At 56.2% G+C, this 11,832-nt stretch overlaps 1 protein-coding gene and 1 pseudogene across 5 annotated transcripts in view; one reads left to right on the top strand and one right to left on the bottom strand.

Moving 5' to 3' along the window:
* Positions 1 to 2,515: 2,515 nt before the first annotated feature.
* On the bottom strand, positions 2,516 to 10,430 carry LOC112130825 (putative lung carcinoma-associated protein 10; annotated as a pseudogene). The gene is made up of 7 exons (XR_008517962.1): positions 10,412 to 10,430; positions 8,469 to 8,542; positions 7,934 to 8,097; positions 7,019 to 7,027; positions 6,846 to 6,940; positions 4,227 to 5,391; positions 2,516 to 3,821 (listed from the first exon to the last, which is right to left on the bottom strand). The product of XR_008517962.1 is annotated as a putative lung carcinoma-associated protein 10 (transcript).
* The window catches only part of L1CAM (L1 cell adhesion molecule), a 24,737-nt gene continuing 20,634 nt past the window's right edge, over positions 7,730 to 11,832 (top strand). For 3 of the 4 annotated variants that reach the window (XM_003779758.4, XM_063721136.1, XM_054545238.1), the window contains exon 1: positions 7,749 to 7,838. The gene's annotated coding sequence lies outside the window, so the exon portion shown is untranslated. Of the gene's footprint in view, positions 7,839 to 11,832 lie in introns of all 4 variants that reach the window. The other variant, XM_063721135.1, reaches the window with a different exon arrangement.

Here is an 11,832-nt window from a genome sequence, read left to right as displayed (position 1 = left end):
AATACCACCGACTGGGTGGCTTAAACAATGGAAATTTATCTTCTCACAGTTCTGGAGGTTGGAAGTCCCAGATCAAGGTCTGGCAGGGTCCATTTCTGGTGAGGGCTGTCTTCCTGGTTTAGAGACAGCAACCTTCTCACTGTGTTCTCACATGGTAGGGGCAGTGGTGGAGGGGAGGGAAGAGTGCTTTTCTTGTGTTCTTTTTCTTTCTTTTCTTTTCTTTTCTTTCTTCCTTTTTCTTTCTCTTTCTTTTCTTTCTCTCTTTCTCTCTCTCTCTCTTTCTTTCTTTTCTTTCTTTCCTCCTCTCTTTCTTTTCTTTTGAGGCAGGGTCTTACTCTGTCACCCAGGCTGGAGTGCAGTGGTGCAATCTCGGCTCACTACAGCCTCCCCCACGAAGGCTCAAGTGATCCTCCCACCTCAACCTCCCGAGTAACGGACTACAGGCGTGTGTCACTATGCCTGGCTAATTTTTTGTATTTTTTGTAGAGATAGGGTTTCACCATGTGGCCCAGGCTAGTCTCGAACTCCTGTACTCAGGTGATTTGCCCACCTTGGTCTCCCAAAGTGCTGGGATTATAGGCATGAGCCATCACATCCAGCCTCTCTGTTCTTCTTTATCTGCTCCATCTGGGGGTTAGGACTTCAACGTACGAATTTTGGGGGTACACACACATTAAGTCCATAACAGATGGCCATACTGCCTATCATCACACAGCTTGAACCAACCTTGGCCTCAGCTGCCTAGACCAGGAGCCCGCACCTGGCCAAGACTAGCTAGTCCATAGGCTGGTTAGTTGCCTACGAAGTCACCTGGCATGAAGGCTCCGCCAAAGTGAGGATAATGAGTATTTGGGCCCATAAGTTTCTCTCTCTTGGAATTGAAACTGCAGTGAGATTAGAAGCCAAAAGACATGTGCAGAAAAAGCCATGGGTATTTGTCACAAAGCAGGAGAATGCCAGGAGAAGCAAAGACATGAAGAAAAGATGGACACAGAGGAGAGGGGACAGCAGCTGGTGGGTAGTGACAGGCACCGTGGGGGCTGCAGCACCATAATAGCAGCTCAGGGGTGGGAGGGTGGGGGTGTGGGGGTGTGGGTAAGATAAGCTGGTCCCTAGAGCTACTGAAAACCAGGCTTCCCAAAGCTCAGACGGCTGACTCTGCCTGGGTTCCTGTCCACATGTCTGAGATCACTGTCTTCCTCGTTCCTACATGATAATAGGGTCCACCTCATGTGGCTAGTATGTTATCCCAGGCCGTGCATTGTGTAGGAGGAGGGAAGATGTATTAGTGATCTGCAGCTGCAAACCAAATCACCCCCAAATGCAGTAGTTCAAAATGACAGTAACCATTTATTATCTCATAATCTCTGTGGGTCAGGATTCAGGAGTGACTTAGCTGGATGGTTCTAGCTCAAAGGCTCTTGTGAGGCTGCAGTGGGATTCTGGCCATGACCGCAGTCATGCAAAGGCTTGGCTGGGGTTGGAGGATCCTTTTCAAAATGGCACACTCATGGTTGTTGGCGGAAGACCTTTGTTTCTCTCCATGTGAGCTCCTCCATAGGGCTGTTGAGTGTCCTCACGATGTGGCACCTGGCTTCACCCAACAGAGCAATCCGAGAGAGAGAGAGAGAGAACAAGGAGGAAGCAGCAGTGCCTGTGTGACCTAGTCCCCACAGCTGCAGCCATTGCTTCCGCTTTATTCTATTCATCAGAAGTGAGCCAGGTGTGGTGGTGTGTGCCTGTGGTCCCAGCTCCTCAGGAGGCTAAGGCAGGAGGATCACTTGAGCCCAGGAGTTCGAGGCTGCAGTGAGCTATGAACACGCCACAGCACTCCAGCCTGAGTGACAGAGCAGGACCCCAACTTCTAAAATAAAATTTAAAAAAGAAATGAGGCCGGGCACAGTGGCTCAAGCCTGAAATTCCAGCACTTTGGGAGGCCGAGGCGGGTGGATCACCTGAGGTCAGGCATTCAAGACGAGCCTGGCCAACGTGATGAAACCCCGTATCTACTAAAAATACAAAAATTAGCTGGGTGTGCTGGTGGGGGCTTGTAATCTCAGCTACTTGGGGGGCTGAGGCAGGAGAATCGCTTGAACTCAGGAGGTGGAGTTTGCAGTGCGCCGAGATCACGCCACTGCATGCCAGCCTGGGCAACAGACTGAGACTCCGTCTCAAAAAAAAAAAAAAAAGGGGGGCGGGGGCTGGCGTGGTGGCTCACACACCTGTAATCCCAGCACTTTGGGAGGCCGAGGTAGGTGGATCACTTGAGGTCAGGAGTTCGAGACCAGACTGACCAACATGGTGAAACTCTGTCTCTACTAAAAATACAAAAATTAGCCGGGTGTGGTGGTGCATGCCTGTAATCCCAGCTACTTGGGAAGCTGAGGCAGGAGAATTGCTTGAACCCAGGAGGTGGAGGTTGCAGCAAGCTGGGATCACAACATTGCACTCCAGCCTGGGCAACAGGAGTGAAACTCCATCTCAAAAAAAAAAAAAAAAAAAAGTGAGCCACCAAGTCCAGCCTATACTCAAGAGGAGGAGAATTAGGCACTACCTCTTGAAGGCAGGAGTATCAAATAATTTATGGGCCTACATTAAAACCACCAGAGCAGAGGTATTAGTTAACTTTAGACTTTGTTAAGAATGCATGTTAAAATAGGTAGAGGAACTACTAAAAAATTCATAGAGCACTTCTAAACAAACAGAGGGGAAAATAGAATGAGAAAACAAATGCAGTCCATCTAAAAGATGACCAAGAGCAGAGCGTCTGCCTGGGCGTGTTGACAGCTCTCGGCACTCACTCCCACCTTGTGGGCTCTGCATGGCAGAGGCTGGAAATATTCCAGACTCCAGAGCAGCTGGACTTTGGGAAGCAAATTTAGTTTTGCCAATTGGGTGTGCTCACATGAAGTTTGGATGACTGAAGGAAGGGAAGCCACCCTTCTGCTGTGTGGGGCTGCGTTTCTGCTGGACATCAAAGAATTTCTGGGGTCTAACCTTTACTTCTTGGTTGTTGAGGGGCACTTGTGGCAGCAATGGCTTCCTGGTCCCAGCTTGCTGATCCTCAGGTCATGACTTTGGTGGTGTCTTTTTGAACTCAAAGGTTACACTGGCAGCCTCCCAATCCCCCACCTTGTGGATGGTGGCAGAGGTAGCAGCTCCCTTGGGGAGCCAGGTCTGCACTGATGTTATCAACACCTAGCCCAGAGTCCACTCCTTTGGCCCATCCAATGGTCAGGTAAGCATCTAATCCCTTCTACAGAATCCCTTTCTGTTCATGATCACAGGAGGAATTTCTGCTTCCTACCCTGAACCTTTGAGAGGTGAAGCCAGCTAGGCTTCCTGGGTGGAGTGGGGACTTGGAGAACTTTTCTGTCTAGCTAGAGGATTGTAAACACACCAATCAGCACTCTGTGTCTAGCTAAAGGATTGTAAATGCACCAATCAGCAGTCTGTAAAAACGCACCAATCAGTGTTCTGTGTCTAGCTAGAGGATTGTAAATGCACCAGTCAGCAGTCTGTAAAACGGACCAATCAGCACTCTGTAAAATGGACCAATCAGCAGGACGTGGGAGGGGACAAATAAGGGAATAAAAGATGGCCATCTCCCCTCCCCCCACAAGTAACAGCAACCTGCTTGGGTCCTCTTCCATGCTGTGGAAGCTTTGTTCTTTTGCTCTTCACAATAAATCTTGCTGCTGCTCACGCTTTGGGTCTGTGCCACCTTTAAGAGCTGTAACACTCACCGCGAAGGTCCGTGGCTTCATTCTTGAAGTCAGTGAGACCAAGAACCCACTGGAAGGAACCAACTCCAGACACACCTTCAATGATACAAAGTGGGGGTGAGGCCAGGTGCAGTGCAGTGGCTCACTCCTGTAATCCTAGCACTTTGTGAGGCCAAGGCAGTGGATCACCACTTGGGCCCAGGAGTTCAAGACCAGTCTGGACAACATAGTGAGACCTCACCTCTACCAAAAAAGAAAAAAAATTAATCAAGTGTGGTGGCGGCACATCTGTTGTCCCAGTACTTGGGAGGCTGTGGTGGGAGGATCACTTGAGCCCAAGAGGTTGAGGCTGCAGTGAGCCATGATCACACCACTGCACTCCAGCCTAGGCAACAGAGTGAGACCCTGTCTCAAAGTAATAACAACACTAATAAAAAATAATAAAGTGGAGGTGGGGGAGAGAGATGGGGAAAGCAGGACAAATAGAAAGCAAATACTCACCTGGTGTGACTACATCCAGAGATAGCAGCAGTCATCACCGTGTGACCAGCTGACCTGCACAGTTCAAAGACAAAGGCAGGTTCAACATCAATCTACCACTTGACCGAACAATCCACTCCTAAGCGGTTACCTTAGAGAAATGAAGACGCACATTTACACACAAGCTTACACATAAATGTTTAGAGCCGCTCCATCATAATCACACAAAGCTGGAAACCATCCAAGTGTCCTTCAGTGAGTGAATGGCTGAACAAACCCTGATCCAACCAAACAATGGAATACTACTCAGCAATCAAAAGGAAATGCACTGCTCTCTCTTGTGCGCTCTCTCTCTCTCTCTCACACACACACACAAACACACACACCAACACGGATGAAGCTCAAAAAGTATGCTGCGTGAGTGTGAAAGAAGCCAGAGAAAAGAATACATACTGTATGATTCCATTTATAATAAAATTTAGAAAAGACAGAAATCAGATCAGTGGTGGCCAGGGGCAGGGGGTGGTGGGAGTGGTTGGCTGCAAAGGGCATGTGGGAATTTGGAGAGGTGATGGGATGTTCTAGAGAATGGTTTTGGTGATGGTTACAAAACATTCACCAAAACTCATTGAACTGTAAACCTCAAAAGGATGAATTTTACTGTATGTAAATTATACTCCAATAAAGTTGATTCTTTTTTTTTTTTTTGAGACAGGGTCTTACTCTGTCACCCAGGCTGGAGTGTAGTGGCGTGATCATGGCTCACTGCAGCCTCAACTTCTTGGGCTCCAGCGATCCTCCCACCTCAGCCTCCTGAGTAGTTGGGACTACAGACATGCACCACCATGCCTGACTAATTTTTTTATTTTTTTGTAGAGGCGGGGTCTCACTGTGCTGCCCAGGCTGGTCTCAAAGCTGATTTTTAAAAAGACAAGAATTGTTAGACAGAATCAAAGCAAACCAAAACCCAACTATGTGCTGTTTCCAAGTGCTACACCTGAGATATGAAGACACAGAAAGATTGAAAGGAGAACAGAGAAAGACACGTCTGGCTGAGCCCACCCCGCCTGCCTGCTGGCACTTCCTTCCTGCCCCACTGTCGTCTGTGGCTTCTGCGACTTCTGCATGCTCATCACAGGGTCAGAGTCTGGGGCTTCCCTTGTCCAGTCCACTGTGTCTATGAGGGCTGGGTCACAGGGAGCAGGGCTGTGAGAAGCACTTGATGTTGAAGCGAAAGAGACAGTCATCTGTCTACTTGGTGTCCCCCTAACCTCCACAGCAAGCACATGGCAGTGGAGGTGTGGCTTGCCTCTTGTTCAGGGCCAGTCCCTCCTGCTTCTCCTGGGACTTGCTCTGCCCTTGGTCTTCTGTCACTCTTGCTCTTGCTCCCATTGGCTCCTCCACCTCATTACACGGAAGTGAGAATGGGCATCGTGGTCAAGCAGAAGGGAATTCAAGTCCTAGTACTGCCATTTACCTTCTGGGCGATCTTGGGTGGATCTTTTGACCCCTCTGAACCTTGGTTTCCTCATGTGTGAAATGGGGGCACTGATAGTGCCAATTTCTTCCTGGTTGCATGACTGCCCCTCTCTGGACCTTGGGTACCTCACTGGGAGAGTGAGGATAATAACAGCACCATCATCTGGGGTGTGTGTGTGGATGCAATGAGCCAGTGGAGAGAAAGAGACCTTCCTAACTGTGCTTACTGGACCCAGCCCTTGAGCTCTGTGGGCTTTGGTTTTCTCATCTGTAACGTGGGGTGAATGCTTCAACAGACCTCCCCAGGTTGGTGTGCAATTTAAATGTGCAGGAAACGTAACGATGGCAGGTCCGTGGCTGTGCTTAGGAAATGTGATGTCGTGTAATCCTAGTAATGAATTTTTTGTTACCATAAATGGACCCATCACTACACATTAGCAGGTGCATATAAACGGGCTCTATTCCCTGCTTACTTCACCTCTGTCAAAGTCATCATCCTGATGGGCATCAAACCCTAGATCAGGTAAAGGATTTGCAGAAGTTGGGGCTTGGAGAAGAGGCTGGGAACATAGGGAGTGAGTGGAGGCAGCAGCTGGAAAGGAGAGAGGCCTATCAGAGTTCAGATCAGCAAAGGCAGGAAGCTGACCACAGCTCAGTGCCTCATGGAAAATATGCCCTCTTGGCCCAGCTCATGAGCCTGCTGGCCTCGTGACCCAGGCGGGCTCAGTTTCCTCTGCTGTCACCTGAAGATGCCCTGCAAGTGCCCCCACTCTGGGAGCAGTCTCCCTAGCCGTCTGCCTTCACTCAGGTGCCTAGTCTTGTCCATTCTCCTCCTAAAGACCGGGCAAACATGGCATCCAGACCCTCTCTGAGCACAGGTGGGTCCACCCCAAGCTTCCCATTCCAGGGGAACTGAAGCTGGCACTATGGGGGTGGGGCATCCAAGCCAGGATGCCAGGGCTGCTCCCATGTGGGCCCTCCAGGGCCCCACACCACTTGGGGAGTCTTGTGAGACTGAGTTGAGGGCCCCTGGAATGCTTCACTGGGCAACAGGCATGCTCATAAAAATACCGTGGCCACCAGAGCTGCAATCTGCCATCGGGGCCCGAGGCCTTCCTAGCCCTGCGGCTGCAGCCAGCTCGCCGGCTCCGGAATTCTTACCCCCTCCATTTTGCTTCCTCGCCTGTGAGGTCATGGCCTTGAGCCTAGGAGGGGGCGCTGGGGAGGAGCTCCTTCCTTCTCGATCCTGTGCAGGGCTGCGGGGGAGAGTGGGAGAGAGTGGGGTCGGCGGGAAAGGTCGAATGGGGCCAATCCCGAGGACAAAGAAATAAGACACCGGAGAGCTGGAGGAAACTCTGGGAGTTGGGGGTGGCAGTTCGAGGGGTACCGTCTCCGAGACCCTGTCGCCCCTGGGCTCGCCTCCTACCCTACCGCCCACCTGGGCTCTGGGGTGCGCAGGAGCCGGTGCTCCGCGGCGCCTCCCCAACACTCTGAGGACGAAGCCCCCGCACCCCTCCCAATAGGACCTTGACTGGGCGCTCAGGATCGGGGGGGCATTCGGGAGAGGTCCCGGGACTCCTGCCCTGTGTGTGTGTGTTGGGGGGGAGTTGCGTGCAGGTGCCCATCGCTGGCCGGCGCCGTCGAGAGCCAGGCCGAGGCCAAGGGAGCATCCCTTCCTTGCCGGACTCCTCTCTCCACCGCCCGGCCCCAGGCCTCTGGGAGCACTCTCGCCCCGCGATTCCCGCTCCGAGCTTTCACAGAGGGCTCCCTTGCGCTGGGGCTGAGGACACTCTCCGGCCGGAGACTCCCGGTCTGCGGGGAAGGGGGTCTGGCGGGACCCGTCGGCTGGGGTCCCGCTGAGCTCCCGGAGTGGGCTGCCCGGGGCCCCCCAGCCCGAGCCGCGCTCGGCTGGCACCAGGGGCTAGGGTGCGGCGGGGCGGGGCGGGGCGGGCGGCCGGGGAGGTGATCTCACTCCTCCCTCCCTCTCCTCCCCGGCGCTCCCCTCCCCCGCCCCTGCGCGCACGCCCGCCCCGCCCCGCCCCGCCACAGCCGCTGCTGCCGCAGCATCGGCATCGCAGACGCGCTCCGGCGGCGGGTCCGAGGCCGGCGTGCGCGGAGGCTGGGCGGGCAGCCCGAGCGGTGGCCGCAGCGCAGGTAAGGCGGGCTGGCCTCCCCGTGCGCCCGGGCCGCGGCCGCGATCCTCGGCGCCCCCACCCCGCTCTGCCCGGGGTGCACGGACCAGGGAGCGCCGCCCGGCCGGGTCCGGCCCGCGGTAACCGGCGTTGCTGCCGGAGCCCCACCCATGCCGGGCGTCGGGCTCCGGGCACCGCGGGCGGCAGCGGGGCGGGGGAGGGATGCCGGGTGCCCGAGCCCGACAGGTGAGGGGTACCTGGGCGGCGCCCCAGATGCTGGCCTGGGCGGGAGAACAGGGCGGGGGTCGTCAGGCAGGGTCTGTGTGGGCAGGCGGGGGCTGAAGTTGGCAGGTCCCCGTGCGTGTGTGCGTGTCTGAGAAAGGAAGCCAGATCGGGCCGAGCGCTCCCCCACAGGCCGCCGTGGGGTGTGGCCCTGGGCGTGGCTGCCCCTCATCCCCAGCCGAGAGCCCAATTTGGTTGAAAACCCCGGCTGACAGCGTGGTGAGGGGTAGATTGGGATAAGCCGCCCCTGCAATGGGGGGAGGGGAGTGAACTGGACTGGGCGCTGCCTGCCCCTCCGCCCCAAGGTTGGGGGGGCTTTGTTCTCCTCCTTCTTCTTTCCAAATCCCAGCCTGGGCTCCTCCGGGCTCACCCGAAAACCTGCCGCAGAGCCAGGGGCTCCTCCCCGGAGGGGCAGGGCGCCTCTGGAGCCCGTTTCCACAGGCTCTGTGGCCAGTCAGGGCTGCAGTGGGTGAGGTCGGTTCGGGCACCCACTGCTGTGCCTCCCGTGCATAGGTGTCCATCAGGTAGGGTCCATCAGGTAGGGGTGAGGGAAGGTGGGCCTCACTGGCTCAGGCGGTCCCTGCGCACTGCAGGTCTTTTGCCCACTGCCACATCTTCCCATCTCTGTGCGGTTATGGGAGGGGTCAGCGATTCCTATTCCCTCCATTCCAGGTCAGACTTTTGGGGCCTCTTGGTTGGCAGGGATTGCAAAGAACACGCACTACAATCCATTGCCCCCAACAGGTATCTGGACCCCCCACCTATCACTGTCCCTCTCAGGAAGGCAGGCCTAGAGCCATCTGCCCCCTTCCCCAGAAGGAGTGGGGGCCTGGCACCCCCCAGGTACATACCCTGCCCCTGTTAGCCCCACCCTGAGGGCAGGGGCACCGGGGCAGCCCAGTGCCATCTCTGCTGACTCACGTTGCCCTGACGTGAATCAGTGCAGTCTGCCCTTCTTCCCCTGGGGGCTGCTGCCCAGCATCATCTTTCTGGGGTGGCGGCCTCCCCAGGGCCTCTCCCCTCCCATCAGCTCCTTGCTGCAGGTGGTGGGACTTGGCCCAGCCTGACCTCTCCCCTGGCACAGCTCCCATGCAGTGCCCACATGTGCACACCTGTGGGCTCCAGAGCCTTTGAGGACTTGGCTGTCTTGGCCACATGGGAAGTTTGGGGCAGGGTTGTGCCTGGGACAGTCCCACCTCCTTGGCTCCGGGTCATTTCTCTCTGCTGCATCTGAGTCTCTCTCCATATTTATTGATGTTTGTGTGTGTATGATCCCGAAAGTAATACATCTTATTGTAGGACACTTGAAATATACAGAAAAGAACAAAAGAAATTAAGAATCGCTAGTGATCTGATCACCAAGAGGGAAACACGTTCAGCACGCCCCAGCCTCCCTGGTTTGCTACACCGCACTCCTAAAAGGCTCCTCCCCCAGTTCCCAGCTGCCAGCCCCCTGCTGAGCATCAGGAGGACAATCAGCGCTTCAAGGTGGCGGGGTCCCCTGCCCTGCAGCCAGTGAAGAGCTTCCCTACCCAGGCGCTCAGCATCCCAGCGATGGGCAGTCGTGTACTGGGCAGCTGCTCACGGCCAGTGCTCCTTTGGGCTGGGCTCTGGGCTGCCCATGGAAGAGCCAGTGACAAACTGGACCAGCATCGTCCCTGTCTTCGTGGGGTGTCACTTGTTTTCTTTTTTCTTGATGATTATCTAAGGGAAAAGGGAGGCAAAGAGTGAGGAAGGGCCTGGCCTGAGGGCTCCTACAGTGAGCAGGGTGCCCAGGTTGTGCCCCCAATCGGCCTCTCCCAGGCCCGAGCCCTTTCCACCACTGGACCTACAGCTGGCGCCTTCCTTGGCATGCACCTGGCCAGGACTGGCAGGTGAGGGTCGAGGAGACAGGCCTGTGTGCCCTACCTTGATCACCAAGGTCCCTTTCAAAGCTCGAAATGGCTGCACTGAGTGCTTTTTTGGGTGTGAGGGTGATGCAGCCTCGCAGAGTGGCGCAGGCTCCAGGAGGGCATGTTCACGGGAGAACCCGGGGTAGGGGTGGGGTCCTGTGAGGAGGTCTGCCAGGATGGGGATCTCAGCCAAGACCCTGGTCTGCCAGGCCTCCCTCTGTGGGCATGAGTGGGGGCCCTGCCTCCCTCCCCCGTGATTCAGACAGTGGGGGAGGCAGGGGGTCTGGATGCCCCTCTAGGGTCCCCAGCAGGGTGCTCATTGCCCTGTCCTCTGCCCCTGCAATGGGCTGGGGCTGGGTCCCTGGGTGGGGCCATCCGGAATGGGCCTGCAGCATCCCTGCCCCTGCAGTCACTGTCTTACTTGCTCTGATCTGGCCCATCCCGGACACCTCCCTCTCCTGCTTCCCCCGCCCCCCTGCTCTCTCCTCTGCAGCCTCCCACGTCTCCCTGCGCCCCACCCCCAGGGCCATCACCTTCCCCCTCCTTCTAGGCAGAAGCCTGCTGCTGCCGGGGATGGGGTGCACCACTCCCCGTCTCCTCCCTCTGCCTCTGCCTGCCTGGCCCTCCCTCCCCTCTTCCCCCTTCCCATCAGGGCTCTGCTCCATCTCTCTGCTTACCCTTTTGTCTGTCTTCCACCGCTCTGTTCCTCTCCCTGTCCCCCCCAGCTGCCCCTGCCTCACCCTTGAGGGCCCTGAGGTTGTGCCCTGTCCAGCAGCTACTCAGCACCCTTCTGCTGGACTCTACGCCTTGGGGTTGGGCCCAGATCCCCCATGGGGGCCTTGTCTGAGTGGAAGGCTGGATGGGGGGTGCCTGGAGAGCAGCAGCCAGATGAGCACTGGGGGAGGTAGCCCGCCCAGCTTGCCTCTTCCCCAGATATCAACAGGGTCTTTGTGGCTTCCTGAAGGCTGTGGCTGGAAAGAGAGGGAGGAGCTGGGGAGGGTCTGGCCGCTGTTCTTTCTAGAAGCTTTTCTTTGTCCAGTGGCCCCCACCCCAGGCCCCCGTGTTCTTCCCAGGTTGGAAAGCTGCAGAGGGAGTGCCCAGCCACTGCCAGTCAGCAGCTCCTGCTCATCTCTGGCCCTTACGCCCAGCAGGGGCAGCTGCGCGGGCCAGGGGTTGGGTGGGGCAGGAGGGTGGCAGCGTCCTGGGCTCCATGCACTTGGCCAAGGAGGACTTCTAAACCCATCCATCCCAGTGCGGGTCTGAGAGTGGAACTTGAAGGAAAGGGACTGAGTCCCGGGAGCCCCTCTGCCCCCAGCCCTCCAGCCAGGCATTCTTCCTATCTGCATGTGTGGGGTTTGTGTCTCTGCTTGTGTGTGTATTTGTGTGTGTGTAACTTCCAGTATTCCTGTTTGTCTGGGTGGGGTCATATATTTGGTTGCATGTATGTGTGTTTTCATGAACCAGCATGCACACAGATATTGTCATGAGGCCACGTGGGTCTCCTCAGATGCCCCAACAGGGCCTGTGCTGGGAAGGGGTGGGGCTGAGGGTGGCTGCTGCAGTGGCTGGAAGCAACGCTGCATGATATGGGGACAGAGCCTCTGGCCAACCCAGGCTGTGCTTCAGTGGAGGGGGGTTCCCTGTGGCCCTGTCTCCCAGCCATCTGCATCTGTGTTCATGACTTAGGAATGCCCAAGCCCTAGGGATCACAGAGGCTCCATTGTCCTCCCCCGGGCTTCCTGTGTCCCCCTCTGCCCTTTAACCCCTTGTGAGTGGGGCCCCTGGAGGGGGCCCGTGGGGCCTGGCAGTGTCTGAGCTGTTTCCAGGCACCCCCGCAAACCA

This window comes from Pongo abelii, chromosome X, assembly GCF_028885655.2.
Source record: "Pongo abelii isolate AG06213 chromosome X, NHGRI_mPonAbe1-v2.0_pri, whole genome shotgun sequence".
Lineage (NCBI taxonomy): Eukaryota > Metazoa > Chordata > Mammalia > Primates > Hominidae > Pongo > Pongo abelii.
This window is presented reverse-complemented; position numbering and strand designations above follow the sequence as displayed.